Source organism: Pantherophis guttatus, chromosome 3, assembly GCF_059756535.1.
Source record: "Pantherophis guttatus breed Tessera chromosome 3, ASM5975653v1, whole genome shotgun sequence".
In the NCBI taxonomy this organism is placed as follows: domain Eukaryota; kingdom Metazoa; phylum Chordata; class Lepidosauria; order Squamata; family Colubridae; genus Pantherophis; species Pantherophis guttatus.
Window position 1 is genome coordinate 46,125,703 of NC_142065.1, and position 15,293 is coordinate 46,140,995.

The following is a 15,293-nucleotide window of genomic DNA, read 5'->3' on the forward strand; positions in this document are numbered from 1 at the left end:
GAGCATGAACATATTAATGTTCTTCCAAACTCTTCATTTGATGAGGTGTTCTAAAATAGAGAAGTTGTGGGGGGGAGCAATTTCCCTAAATTGGAGAAGACTCATCAGTCAGATTTGCAGTTCAATGACTGTCCCAAGATGGAATTAGTGAACTGAATTTATTATTTATTAGGAGCACAAAAGTCATTCATTGTTAGCTTACACTTAGCTTTTGGAGGCAAAGAAAATGTTTGCTATTCCTAACAATTCAACACAGAGCCTTTAATCTTGCATCTATTGCTTCTTATAAGCTGCCTTGCACAGAAATCTGAACCTCTGGATTTCCCCTGCCCAATTTTTAAAAGATCTTTATGTACAGCCATCTCAGGTACCAGGTGCTGGGAGGCAACTACAGGAGACAGCTATGTATCATCTAATTGCCCTGCATTCCTTAAACCTAACCTGCTGCCTTCCAGCACAGTGGAGAATGTTTTCATTACCTCTAGGTAATGAAGGTTAGACTACAGTCCAATTAGCTTCTGAAGCAGAATTGTGCTTCCCTCAGGCCAGTCTGAGGCCAGTTACCAACCTGTAATGAGAGTATATTTGTGCTTTGGTGTGACCTAGCCACACCCTTAGATCTTCCTGGATAGGAAGAAATATAAGAAGATATACTTATATTCCATATGGCGATGGAGTGAGTATGTATGTATGTATGTATGTATGTATGTATGTATGTATGTATGTATGTATGTATGAATAATCACTGACTGTGATTATTGTCTTGCTCTTAGATTCTATCTCCTGATCTAATAATCCCAGCTTCCTCTCTAGTAGTCTGTCAAGAGACTGAGGTTCTGGGTTAGCTCCTCTTGACGTGCTACCATTATCTATAGCGCTATTATGTCAGCCCATAATGGCATGCTGTTTCTAGTACTGAGTTTTATTGACCGCGTAATATGATCTGACAAGGTTTTCAGATCTTGTCACAACAATGGAATGGCAGCAACAACCTAAAACAATAAAGAATAGGTTCATAATGTGTAGTAAAAGACAAAAGGAATATTTTCTGTGCACTATAAATAGAACTGATTTTCAAAATGATCTCGTAAGGACACAAGACATAACTGTGAATTTGGAGAACTATCCATATGATAGAGTAGAGAGCGTTTCACTCAAAAGTAAGCCATGGGAGGAAAATAACAATGGACACAAAATACTGCTCATTTGTCAAATTAGTTGGCTTTTTAAATTACTTTTGTAACGAAGACTAAACTTTATAAAAATACAGTGTAGCAGTAATTATTTTAAGTTCCTGAATTAGCACTGGGCAATCCATTTAGCATAAGAGAAAAATTACAGGAGTGAGCAATTACTGGAAGATTTGAGTTAGGATAACACAAGTATCACTAGGATGCCAATAGCAATGGAGAACATTTTCATCTTATTTAAATGTCTATAATTATTCTGCTAAAGGTTGGTTAATCTCCTAACTAATCAATCAAATGATATATTTTTCAAAATGTTCCCAGTACAGTGCCTGCATCTTATTTTGTTGTGTGGTAAATTTTCAGATAAATGGGATTGTTTAAGGTAAATGGAAACGTATGGAATGTAGCCTTGTACAGTTTTTATCAGAACATTCCCATGGCAACCCCTGAATCTCAAGATGTCAATGTTTCTTCTCACTAAGACCATTGTTCTCTGTAGATAACAGAAGGGCAGGAGGTAACCTGAGATGTATATCATTATTACCTATGAATATGCATGCTTACATTATCTATTACTTATGTACATGTATGCCTGCATCATTTTCTCCTCCTTTCTGGAATGTATAAATATCAAAGCATCTCTTTGTTTGCAGTTCACTATTTTGTGAGTGCTACATACTGTCTAATAAACACTGCCATGAGCCTTGATTATTTACTTGGGTCCTGGCATTTTGATTCCACAGTGGGATTGTCCAGCTTAGTTCATAAAACTGAATGTCAGCCACTGCATCTCTCAGTTTGATCCTTCCTTTTTTCAAGCTTGATGGCCTAGCAACTCAGTATTTTTATGTTAAGAGAGATTGCCTGTATTTATGAACTACTTAAGCTTAGATCAAAAATGCAAGTAACAGTAGAAGCAACTAATCAGTCACCAAGCTATTAGGTTCTTCCAAAATCAGTGGAAACTTATAAATCTGAAAAGAGGATCTGGTCTGTCTTATTGTTGATTTTTTAAAAAATAAAATACTGAGGGAATGGCCATAAAGAATGAGATAGGTATAATCAAGTAGAACATTTATATAAAAAATAGCTCTATTCCATATTTAAATAGCTTAAAAGGGAATAGGAAAATATTATTTCTGATTGACCTTTCGTAGCTTAAAAGCTCAAACAAGCTTGTTCCTGAGCTACTCCTTGCTCAGCTATTATTGTATAAAGTCTAATAATATCGTGATTCTAGAAAAAAAAGAACGGGGGAGCCTTGAATGTGTGACAGAAAAACAAAGGCTAGTGAACATTTTGCATAAAAACTGCAGCAGGTAACTTTTCTGTTCAATAGGCATGAAGACTCCAATCACATATTAACATCAATTTCTAGCTCTGATCTAACTAAGCTCTGACACATCTCTTTAACTGGCTCATGGAACTAAAGTATTCTGCCATCATCAAGCAATATTAGTGAAGCTAAGGGACTTTGCCTGTTGCATCTTACTTGCAAAACCATCTTAAATTAGATTTGCTTTTCCTTCTGCAATCCCATCCCCATCCCATGCTATCATCCTTAAACTGCTGCTGTCCCATTATCTCAGCATAGCTACATAACTACAACAGGAATACTGGATGAGAGAAGACTAGTATAATTGGACATGAACATCTACAAAATAATTGTCTTAATTAATTAATTGCCTACTTTCCCATTACTTAAACCACTGTTGGTCATGCTAATTAAAAGTTCAAGCAATGGTAGACCAATATATCTGGGTAGCATCTGCGTGGGGAAGGCTAGTCTGGAGAAGAGAGTGACTAATATCAAGCAATTCAATGGCTTTTCCCTGTGAAGACACCATGAGCATAATGCTGCCGTACGAAAATAAATGATGTGTCTGTTTTGTCAGCTCCATCTCACAGGAGTTGCTAAGTTGCTCCGGCCATTGAATATAGTGCTGCATTGACCATTTTTCCACTGGAGCATATTCCTTGGGGACTCTTTGACCTGGAGACAGGCGGGATATTTGTCATGTAAGTCAGTCCAATTTCCCCCTAAAAATAGTCATGGAATGCAAAGTATTCATGGAATCCCCAAATCCAGCATTCTTTTAATACATTAAATAAAACCCAAACAAAGTTGCTTGTAGAGGGAAGAGAAAAGGTAAGATAATTGTTGGCACTGGTTATCTGCACAATCGCGTCTGAGTTCTAATTGCAACTTGTTCCAAATAAAAGCCTCTACTTATTGACAAAAAGTTTTTTGTACTGATAGAAAAGAATATTTGTGGCTCTGGGTTGAACTGTTTTTCATCCTTGTCACCCAGGTTTTCAAGAGCTTCTTAAACAAATTCACTTTTGTGAACTACCACCAAAACAATTGGAGGGGAAAAAGATGTAGATTCCTTAAGTCTAACAGTAGCTTTAGTGATGGCACTGGGACAGGGATCCAAATTTGTAAACATTGAAAAATTTAACCTCTCTTGCAAGGGCTTCTGCTCTTCTTGTTATAATCAGAGCCCCTCCAGCTGTTTTTAAAGTTGAAAGACAAAGGGGAAATCCAGACAGGGACCTCCCACATCCCACATATTTCAGCTCTGTGGGGATCTCCTCCCATTCAGTCTTAACCCCATTTGAAGTATGATGGTGGTAATAATCAGAACAAGCCTCAATGAAGGATTCTGAACACAAGAGAAATGCTTTGTTCATTTTCATTCATTCATTCATTCATTCATTCATTCATTCTTTGTTCATTTCTATTGATTCACTCCACAAATACAGAAGTTCATACAATTCACTAAGCCATAATAAAGATTCCCCCCCACCCCAGTTCAGTTGTGTCTGATTCTCAGAGATTGCCTGGACAAGTCCTTGAATTTTTCTTGGCAAAGTTTTTGAAATGGTTTTCTATTATCTACTTCCTAGGACTGAGAGAAAGTGACTGGGCCAAGGTCATCATGTTAGCTTTATGCCTAAGGCGGTACTAAAAGTCATGATCTTCCAGTTTGTAGCCTGATACTTAACCACTACACTAAACTGGTTCTCAATGTAGTTTACTGCACTATTGACAACTGTGATTTAAATAACCAATTGCTTCAAACAAACTATGGCTTAACATGCAATATGAAGCCAACCACTGCATCTCACGTGTATCAATCTTGTCCTTGAATATAGATGCTAATAGAAAACACGAATAATATTGCCAGATAAAAGCAGCCAAACAAAGTAGAGTATTTTTGAATAGCGAATAAACTAAGGAACATACCAAAATATGCAAATAAAGTTGGAAACCAAAGTTTCAAATAAAAAAAATATTTTCTTTCAGCATTGAAATGCATAATTTATTAGCCTCAAAGTTCAAAATTACCAAACTTTACATCCATATTCGTTCCAAGCTATTCTCATTTTATTTATTAAATTGCAGCTGCCTATAGCCAAGCAAAACAGGTTGGATATTAGACGTACATAACCAGGCCAAGATTCAGAACGCTCCTTTCTAACTAGGAAGTGGCTATAATTTTAGGAGTCAGAAAACATGGTGAAAAAGTCTTCTTAAAAGTCTGAAGTTTATCTATCTATCTATCATCTATCTATCATCTGTCTATCTATCTCTTTTTCTTTATCAAATTTAGCAGCTACCCATCTCACGGTTCAGGTGACTGTAATAAAGAGGTGCTTGGGATAGTATATCCTGAAATTTTTCATAAAAACCATAGAGGCCATCTAGTCCAGAGTCCCCAGTCCCCAGGCTGCAGACTGGTATCAGTTCATGGCCTGTTGGGATTGGGTCTGGTCTGTTAGGATCAGAACGTGCAAGCAGCAGGCAAGTGAGCAAAGCTTCATCTGCACATACACAGAATCTAGGTTGCATGCAAAACCACCACCCTCGGTCCATGGAAGACAATTTTTCTTCTGAAACTGGTCCCTGGTACCAGAAAGATTGGGGAATGCTCATCTAGTCTATCTCCAGCTCATTGCAGGATCCTCTAGTGCCATGATGGCTAACCTATGGCATGTGTGCCAGAAGTGGCACGCAGAGCCATCTCTCTGGGCACGTGACCCATGACGCGTTGCTCTTCTGGGTTCCAGCCAGCTGGTCTTCACACTTGTGTGCACATGCCGTAAACTGGAAGAGCAGCCGCCCTGCACATGCGCACCAGGCAGCTGCTCTTCTGGTTTCCAGCATGCGCACACATGCGTATGCTCCCGTTTCGGCATTCGGTGCCGAAAAGGTTCGCCAACACTGCTCTAGTGCAAATGCTTCTCAACCTTGGTAACTTTAAGATGTGTGAATTAAAACTACCAGAATTCCCCAACCAGCATTTTGCATTTTGCAGACTTGGAAATTTTAGTTGTTGAAGTCCACACATCTTAAAGTTGCCAAGGTTGAGAAGGAGGATCCTGGTCTCCTGGATCACCTCTCCACTATCTGGTTATATACAGTGCCACGCCCTATGTAAAAGAATCAGACTTCCACTATGCACAAATTTTGTTTTTCTGCAGTGAGTTAAGCACCTTAGGTTGTGAACTTGCTTCAGAAAGCACTGCTCACTACAGATCTCAGTTTTGCCTTGCTGAAATTATGGAAGCAACTCTGCCGCCTATGAGAAGACAACTCCCCAACTTTATAATAGGATATTTAGCTAATATTGTCTTGTAATTTACAGGGTCATGTAATGAGCCATTCGGTCATGACAATGTTATTACTAACTACTGGTAGCACCATAGCAGCCAACTAATAAGCGTCGCTTCCCACTGATGACTGACACTGATAGCCACAACTATGAGGATCTGTCATAGGTATCCATTGTTCAGCACCTTCGTAATTTTGAACAGTCACTGAAAGAGTGGACGTTAAATGAAGACTACCTGTTTTAGTTATACATTTATCCATAAACGTATTATATTAAACAATCAAGGGAGGCATCAGTTATTCTTATGTTATCCTAACTCTGCTTAATACTGAACCATTACTTAAAGATTTCATCTTATCCATGCTTTACTTCTATCATTTTTAAATTTTTATTTATTTGTATCCCTTTATTATTTTTACAAATAATTCAAACATATCCAACACACCTTCCCCCTCCTCTTTTCCTCACAACATCCGTGTGACGTGGGTTAGATTGAGAGAAAGAGAGATTGCCTAGAGTTACCCAGCTGGCTTTCATGGGTAAGGCAGGACTTGAACTCATAGTCTCCGACTTTCTAGCCTGGTGCCTTAATCACTAGACCAAACTGGTTCTCATATACTCCTCTTACTCAATTAAATAATACACCTTCATATGTGCAAAATGTTCTATAGTTCACTTAATCCTATGCATTCTCTAAATCAACAAATATGTAATAATCGTTTTCACACGTTTTTCATAGACTTCCTGAAAAGTCTGCTTTCTCTACACCCACCACCCAGCATAAAATTACATGGCACTTCCCATATTTTACTCATTGTCTTAGCCTTTCAGTCATAGTTCTGCTAAACACCTTCACGTATCTACCAAACTCATAATCCCCCTTATTTTTTGCATCCTGTTACTTTTACCTTTGTACAGGGAAACAATAATGGTATTGTTCCAATCATCAGGCAGGAATGCAGACTTCATGCATATTAAACAACTTCCTCGGCCTCTCCATAAGCAAACCATATGCATATTTTAAGATTGTCTGCAGTTCCCATTCAATTTTACAGAAGACTATTCACTTCAGAAAATATTGGAAGAATTTTCATAGATGGACTACTTTCGGACTTTCAGTTTTGGCTTTACTTAATCAATGTACAGGGCTGCCTCTTCTTCAATCAACTCTGGGAAATCAACAAGGGTTTAAAAACATTCAGTACAAACAAAGGCTATAATAAAACATGCAGGTAGACCTTATTTAGCTACTACTTCTTTTAATGACTGCACTTATGATGATGATGTAAACGTAACTTTATGACCAATCCTCCCATTTACAATCTTCTCAAGTCTATAAAGTAAAGGAAAGCTGGAGTGAGATCATAAGCACCATCATGGTTTCACCTAGGGCGCACTTTGCTTAATGACCAAGTTGTGGGTCCGAACTAGGTTAATAAATGAGAACTGCCTGCACAACTCCTGCTGTATGGCTGTCTCATCCAATTTCCTGGGCCAGGACCTGGGGAAGAACTGGGTCTTCAGAACCGTCTTAAAGGCTGACAGAAGTGGGGTCAACTAAATATTTGGGGAGAGGTTTTTACATCAGGCAGGCAGGGCAGCAAACCAAGCATGTTATAAATAATAAGGTCCCATTGTTTGATTGATGCCAGCCCTGTTGCAGCATATGAGATGGGGAGAGACAACTGAAGAAAGATGGTCCTACAGCTAACAGCCACTGTGTCATGAATGGCTTTATAGATGACCACCATCCCCTTGAATTGCCTCCAAATTTCAAGAGCAAAATTTAATTCAAACCACACAAAGAGGGGCACATGTGAGATTTCTACCAGGAATACCTCAAATCAAACATGTCCTTCTCCTGATCTTATGGCAGCTATATACTTTCTGTAACCTCCACAGGCATTGCACTATAATTTCCATCATAATTTCTACCATTGTTTCCATGAAACAATGAATCTTATTTCTGACAGACACCAGCTTGGAAAAACAGACTTTGCTGGATAGTCGAGCATAAACTTGGGTTGCATAGTTGAGAATGATGGCTGGTCTAGAAAGCTTACAAGGCAGCCCCACAGACTCCAAATGCAACTCCGAGACACCTCCAGGGTCATTAACCAATTGTTCAATGTGACACAAGAGGAATATTGCAGTGTTAAAAGATGTGGCCGAAGTATCATCCTATGAACCGCATGCAATTTTAAATGTAATGTTAAATGTAATGGGATCTTTTTTTCTTTTTTTAACCTGGGCCTGCCAATTTTTTTGAAGTACAGTCCAGTATGGAAGAAATCGCCCATCACTTTCCTAAACCAAACGAAATAGAAATACGCCGACAACTGAATATAAAGCGACCTGCTCCCCAGTCCTGTGGCTGATATAACCAAATATCAAATAAGGCACCGAGTGGTGCTGGAGAAGGGTGACAGGAACTCCTCCTTTTGACAAACGGACCGTGACAGAAGTCGGGACGCCTTTGTTGCGCGCTGGGCATCTGCCCGTTATCGTCTCCCACCGGAGAAGCAAGCAGATGGCGCACAGGGGACAGACGGGCAATCTGCCTGCACCAACAATGAGGCGCGCGGGGTGGAGCGCGGGGGCGTGCTCCACTCAGCCCGAGGACAATGGCTCCTGCGCCGGCCCCTCGGGCCTTCTTCAAGCTTTGCGCTCCCTGGGGCTGAAGTTGGCTCAGCGGGAGTGGGGAGGGGAGGGGGGGCGCGGGCCCCGGTACGTCCCCCTTTTGTCTGTGCGGCACGAGGCGCTTACGTCATTCGAGGAGAAATTCCTTAATGCCATTCAAGCTCTTGGCCGCTAATTGCCCTTTATGTAAGCTGCAGCTGGGTGCCCGGGTCTCTATTCAAAGCAGGCTAAGTCAAAGGGCAGGGGGCCAGGCTCTGGGGTAGCGTCAGAGGCTCCCTCGCCCCCGGATGGAGAGGAAGGTTGGCTAAGACGCGGCTCCCCAATGGAGTCTTGGGGAGGAGGGAGCCTTCACCTGCCTCTCCTGTCGCCGTTGGGCATTTGCCCTCAAGGCTCCCCCCCCCCAAGGTCACTGGAAAGGCCTGCAAGGGACAGGATTCGCTAACCCGCGGCGGCGGCGGTCAGCAGACGGCGATAATAATAGCCCAGTTGGTTAAGAATGCAAATCCGTCAGGGAAAAGGTCGGACGGCAGGTTTATGGTTCTCTCTTGCCGAGGGAAGTTTGCACCGGGCGAAGGAATGGGATCCCACGGTTCCCAGGAGGTTCGTGGGAATGGAAGTGGAGAAGCCAGGTTCTCATCACAGCGGGACCACCCTTGGGGGGGGGGGCAAGAAAACCAAAGAAGAGGGCAAGGGCTCTCAAGAAATGTACTATTGGCATCCTCTGGACTGTGTCTGGGTTATCATCTCCTTCTGGAGGGGGACAATAAGAGAACTACTTCACAAATGCCTTAATTCGGTCTACTTTATTAAAAAGTTTGGATACATTTTTGCCTCTTCACATCTTCTGCAAGAAAGTCTTGCATATCATTTTATATGTAACATGTTTATTTGAAAGTCTGATGCGGCCACTCATTTTATGTGGCATACCTGGGAGGGGCACAAAAATGGCAATAAAAACAATAAAATTATAACTATCACTCCCAGTGCCCTAAAGGCAACACACAGCCACACAACATTCAGATCTACCTGGTTCCTGGCTCATCCTCTAGCCCAGGGGTCCTCAAACTTGGCAGCTTTAAGACTTGTGGACTTCAACTCCCAGAATCTTCCAGCCAGCATAGCTGGCTGGAAGATTCTGGGAGTTGAAGTCCACAAGTCTTAAAGCTGCCAAGTTTGAAGACCTCTGCAAGCCCAATGGTTGCGAGAAGAGCCAGCTCTTCAAAGCTTTTTCAAAGGGTAGGGGCTGCTGTGGAGATCTGGGTTTCACCGCATGACAATAATTAAGGAAAGGGACCTGGAACACCCCTAATTATAGGAAGATATGTAACATTAATAGTGTTGGATATCGATTATCAGATTTGATTTTGTTTATTCATAAAGTTTCTTCTGATTTTGGGGAGCCTGGTAGATAAACATTCTGCCAAAGTTGTATCACTGATCAGTTCTCTGAGCTCTTTGAAACCCACCTTCTTTTCACCTTCTTTTCAATTGACTTCATTTGGTCCAAGTGTCAGGATCTTGCCTTCATATTTATGTATTCAGCTTCATTATTAGGGCTTCCAGTAAGCAGCCTAGTTTTATTTAGTATTTAATGATTAGTTTTTCTTATGGCTCAAATATTGGGTATTCTCAATAATTATAACCAACAACACAGGCTTCCATCTCAATTCTCTCAGCTTTTCTGATGGTTTAGCTTTTATATGGCCATATGTTGCAACATGGAAGACCAATTTGGGCAATTTAATATTATCCAAAATGGTGTAACGACAACACTATTAGTATCCCAGAGGTAATTGTAGATGGAAGTCTTTCAGGCTCCTACTTTTCTGTACAGCCTTTCAAACAAAAGGGCTTTTCTTTCACAATGCTCCTGATGTGTTGGTATATCCTCAAACTACCTTATTGGAAACTATGTGGGCAAGGACATACAAAATATGTATGGCAACAATAGGGAACAATTGATTGCCATCATGGGGTGGGAGTGGGAAGTCTATGGGATAATGTAATGTGAACTTTTAATTTTATAAGCTGCCCCGAGTCACTAAGTTGGACAGCTGTATAATCTTATTAAAATAAATAAATAAATAGTACAAATAAACCAAAGCTAACAAAAATAAGGAAATAAAACATCAAGATATAAAAATCCAAATAGTTAAATGGAACTGCAAAATTGTCTACACCAGAAAATTAAATTGATGTTGCCATAACAGCAGTTGCTTATGAGGAAAAACTAGTAATTTCTATAGTCTTTTGAAAGAAAAACTACATTTTCTTTATCTCAGGGTGCAAGGTTGGTACATAAAAGCATTGCAACAAAACATGGGGAGCTAACTCAGGTGACTGTTCTAAGCAAAGGCACAAGCAATCTCACACAAATAAAATTCATTGATGTTCTGTGGCTAAGGCAAAGAGTTATCAGCTTGCCACTGTGCCTTTTTCTAACTAGGCTTGGAGGCTGTATCCTGGTGGATCTGCTTACTCAGTAGTTTCTGCTGAATTTACCGTTTTGCCACACTGTGAGCAAATACAGAGGAAATGTGTGCCAACCTTTTGTGTTGCTTTTAAACCAAAAGGCAACCTCTGGCTTACCTGAAGAGCTGAGGGGGAAAAAATGCAAGCCAAAGTCCTTTGTGTAATGCCACTAAGAACAAAACATTCAGCACTGATCTATCTAGAAGAAAGTTGGGTGTGAAGCAAGACATTTTGTCCTTCCCATGTCATAAATTTCTCAGTAAGAAAAGCAGTTTTTTAAAAAAGGGACAAAATACTATTGAAAAATAAGTTCCTTTTCCCAAAGAATTAGCTTTTATGTAATACGTTAAAAACCCTAAAATATTTCCTTTGAAAAGGAGAAGTTAGGATATACTAATGGGGCTCTCTGGTGAATGGCAACATCTGATTATGAGATGGCTTGCTAAAACCGCCTTTTACTTCCTTCATTTACACCTTTCTTTTGTATTCATTTTTAATGGACACAGATTTTCTCTACACTGGCGGAGAAAGAAATGACACATCAGTAGGATTTATTCCAGCTAAGCATGCATAGGATAAACCACAGGGATTCCAGTCTATTGAGAGATATTTCCTTTGCTAGAGCAGAAACCTCTTCTTTTTGTTATGCCTATAAATGTGATATTGTTATGACTAAGAGGGTATATCACATTCAGATGAAGCCCAGGCCTTAAAACTGAGTAGGATGAATTTGGAACAAACTTTCTTTTCCTAGAGCCAGAGTCCCTTGGACCTCCTGCAAGTCCCTTGAACTGCAAGGCGATCAAACCGGTCAGTCCTAGAGGAGATCCACCCTGACTGCTCTTTAGAAGGCCAGATCCTGAAGATGAAACTCAAATATTTTGGCCACCTAATGAGAAGGAAGGACTCACTGGAGAAGAGCCTAATGCTGGGAAAGATTGAGGGCAAAAGAAGAAAGGGACGACAGAGAATGAGGTGGCTGGATGGAGTCACTGAAGCAGTTGGCGTGAGCTTAAATGGATGGAAGAGGATGGTAGAGGACAGGAAGGCCTGGAGGAACGTTGCCCATGGGGTTGCGATGGGTCGGACATGAATTTGCAACTAACTAACAACAACAGTATAGACAAGCTGAACCTATTCAATTCTGAATTGGACATTCTAATTCTGCTTTAATTCTAATTTATTTCTCCAGAGTGCCAATGTGTTTGCATGAAATAAGGGCACCATTGATTTTTCCAAATCATCATCATGATTAGGCTGCTCATGCGAGCCCTCTTTAACTTTGTTAGAATCACTGCAATTACAGCTCTTGAGTACTTGGAGGCACTATATATTTTGCCATGTTATTTTCCTTCTGTTCTAAGGATGCAGCTCATTTGGGATCAATGTAGCTTGATACTCGCCCAACCTGTGCTACAAGAACACTGGGGCTAGAGGCTCCATTATATCCCAAGACATCCAGTTCCCCAAGTATTTCTAATTCACGGGGTCCAAGTAGACATAAAATTCACTGGTAGCTGCTTTATTGAAAGAGATCATTGGTTCATAGCCAGCCCATAGTATTCCAGATGTTGCTGAACCACATTTTCCAGCATCTTTAGGAAATACAGGTAGTCCCCCACTTACAACAGTTCATTTAGTGACCATTCAAAGTTACAATGACACTGGAAGAAGCAACTTATGACTGTTTTTCACAGTTATGACCTTTGCAGTATGATCATGTGATCAAAATTCAGAATGTTTGGCAACTGATTCATATTTATGACTCTTGCTGTGTCCTAAGGTCAAGTGATCCCTTTTGTAACCTTCTGACCAGCAAAGTCAATGGGAGCAGCCAGATTCACTTAGCAACCGGGTTACTAGCTTACCGAGTCACTTAACAACTGAGGCAAGAAAGGTTGTAAAATGGGGCAAAATTCACTTAACAATTGTCTCAACAACAGAAATTTTGGGCCCAGTTGTGGTCATAAGTTGAGGATTACCTGTACAGTCCATGGTGAAAGATGCTGGAAATTGTGATTTATCAACCTCTTGGGGTGGCTAGTATTGCCTGCCCCTATGTCACATTGTCAGTTACCAGGACTCCAATCAGGGCTTCAGAGAGAGAGAGAGAAATCCCAACCCTTCCTGAAAAGGTCAGGATCAAACCTGAAGCTTCTTGATATTTCTAAAACCTGAACAACCATGGGGAGATTAAGAGTATGGCCACTGTACTTATCAGTGCTAGTGCTTAGTATTGCACAAAACCTATTATGGCCACCATTTTGTTTTCCACAATAGATCTCTCTCTCTCTCTCTTTTTTGCTTGATGCTACTAACTTCAAGGAATTACAGATACTAAAGGATGCTGGCAGGAATTTCTTCATTACATAATAAAATATAGTCATGCAAGTTATGAGAAATTATGGGTAATTAAAATAAGGGGAAGGTATGGAAACTGGAAACAGGTGAGAAGCTTCAAATTCTGGGAATAAATACAAAATGACTGTCTTATAGAAGGCAGATGTTTTCTGGAATTATTTTACTGATTGTATAATAGCTCTATAGAAACAGATGGCCATATTAAATAAAAAGGTCAGTTAAAAATGTCCTTCCACATGCAATGTCTATGTTGAACAGCTGTTAAATTTCCACTAGAGAGACCCTCACACCCATAAAATAAAATTTAGGATACTTCGGTGAGAATAGAACTTGCTCCTCAAAATCTATTACATTACTCCCAGAGAGAAGCATTTAAGTGATGTTTTAAAACAAAGCTGGTACAACTATTGCTGCAATTTGTCTATCACATCTTTCAACTTGATATGAATACTTTTAATATGGTACTTGGGCTCATATTAATAATATGTACCTGCGGGAGTGTAGCATATCCTGTAATGTTAATTTTCATTGTGCCAAGCAGTAAGGCGACATGGAGAGAATATATCCGAAACATAAATTTGAGACTATTGAACTCATCGGAACAAGCATTTAATCATCTAGGGTAACGGAAATCAAGAGCCCTAGGAAAGAGGAGGACCTAGTTTCTGTCTAGTTCTTAGAAAAACATCTTGACATCGCTGACTGATGCTGTTTAACAGGATTATAAATTATAAAGGATTATTTTAATGAATCATCAAATTGTGGAGTTAGAAAGGGCAAGTCTTTTTTTTTTCTTCCCTGTAATGTAATATAATCCCTGAATGGCATTGAAGATCCATTCCAAGTGTTTGCATACTAACTCTCATTCTTTAATCATTCGAAGAATAGCCAGGGGCCAAGACCAGGTTTTGGAAGGGTGAATTGTTTAACTAAGTTTGAAGATCCAGGTTGGGGGGGACAACATTTGCCTGGCTGGCAACCCCAATAGCAATAGCTCTATAGGAAGGCCTTCTAACCATTTGTTGATTCCCTGACCAGTTATAAAGCAACTTGGCCCAGAACTGAACATATGTTTATGCTTGTTGGAGTGAAGGGAAAACCTAATGCAAAAGAAGACATGGAATTCTGATATTTTGTTCATTCATTCATTCATTCATTCCTTTATTTTCCCATGATGTGATGACAAAAGCAGAAATAACATCCAGGATTCTATCTCTATAATTTAAAACCAAAAGCTGCATTATAATAGACAAGCCATGCAAAAGGCTTAAACACACAGCATGCATCAAGCAAATAATTTTTATCCTCAGCTTTTCAGTTTGCCCATTGGAGGGATGCCTGCGGTGCAAGAAAAGGGGACTGTGTCTTTATAGCTGAGCAGAGAAAGGACTTTTAGGTATGGAACAAGCTTTGTTTACAGGACAAAGTATCAAGTAGCCATATTTTAACCTAATGGGTAGCATAACCCAGCCTGCGTGATCAGTATATGGTTCAGGGGGTTGTACAAAAACATCATTGGTAAAATCACGGTTGCTAATCATGGATAAATCATGTTGCACCAATTGAGCCAGAGAACCTAATAAAACGTCCTCTGTTGAATCACAAATGTTAAGGCATATGAATGTTTTCTCTTTGATTCTTTTTTTGTCAATATTGCCATGATGGCTCTGAATGATGGCACCTGTAGTCTAACACACCCGAGTTGGGGAATGCATACATGAGCCTTCCTTTTCCTTCATTGCCAAAGGCTAAGAGAATGGTTGTATCTCCTTTTGCAAAAATGAGAGGAATGAATGATACAAGTCATTAGCAGTTCTGTAAGTGGATTTCCCGTCATTTGCTGGGTGGCTTTTTTTCTGCTAAGGGTAAAAGCTACTTGCTGGAAGTTAATTTGGTCAACCCTAGAAGGAGGGAGAGGGAAGAGGAGAAATATACAGTATTGCCATTTGCTCCTCATATATATGCTGAGATGGAGAGGAGAGAAGAAAAAGCCAATGACTCCAGGTGTCAT